We start from the raw sequence: 1,032 nt of genomic DNA on the forward strand, positions 1-1,032 counted from the left end.
TCTCTCTCTCTCTCTCTCTCTCTCTCTCTGTGCGTGTGTCTGTTTGCGTGGAGAATGAATGAATAAGTAGTGTGTGGCCTCATGATGTGTGGATGACCAGAAGGCAGTCAACAGCAGAAGAACAATAAAACCGAACAAACAGAACAGACAAGCAGCGATTGAGTGAGTGAGTGAGTGACACAACTTCCTGCGAGGGTGATAATAATATTGATAATTGTTGTAGCAGTGACTCGTAGTGGTGGCGGCAGTAGATGGGCTTGGCGCGGGCACACCACAGCGTGAACGACACGCTCATCGAGCTATTTTTTTTTCTCTTTTACCCACGCAGCCAGAATGACTGAGGCACAGGACCGTAAAAAGGGGGAAGAAAACCAGAATCAAGCACAACTGAAGGAAGATGACCTTTCCATATCCCAACATTTCTCGTAAAACGCGTGTGGGTGTGGAGGGAGACGCACGTAGGACGACCGTCTTCAGTAATCTTACTTGCGTTTCAATCGCACGCGCTTTATCACTTAGCTTCGCACGGCCTCCATATATATATATATNATCTTACTTGCGTTTCAATCGCACGCGCTTTATCACTTAGCTTCGCACGGCCTCCATATATATATATATATTGATTTTCATTTCACTAATATCTGTATTTCTTGTTAATTTCCCGCACCTGTGTGAGTGTGTCTTCTGCCATCATCATGATCACCATTATTGTCTCGGCCCCACTCCGTTGCTGCCTCGGAGTTTACACGGACATTATACAGATACATACATATATAATGTCTGTGTATATGGGTCGAGGGACATACAGGGAGTTAGCAAGAGTGCAGTGGCTGTGTTCTGCACACTGTTACTGCTGCCACTCTCGCCATGCATTGTCAAATAAAAAGAGTGTGCAAAGACAGGAGAAAAACGCCACTTCACTTCACTGCTGCTGTTAATATTGATGTTTGTATTTTTTTTCGCTTTGATTGAGTATCTTCTGCTTCCTCGCGGAGCGAAACGAAAGGACACAGCGTACCTGTGTGCGAGGGT

The sequence above is a fragment of the Trypanosoma grayi genome, assembly GCF_000691245.1.
Source record: "Trypanosoma grayi strain ANR4 Tgr_384_V1, whole genome shotgun sequence".
NCBI lineage: Eukaryota > Euglenozoa > Kinetoplastea > Trypanosomatida > Trypanosomatidae > Trypanosoma > Trypanosoma grayi.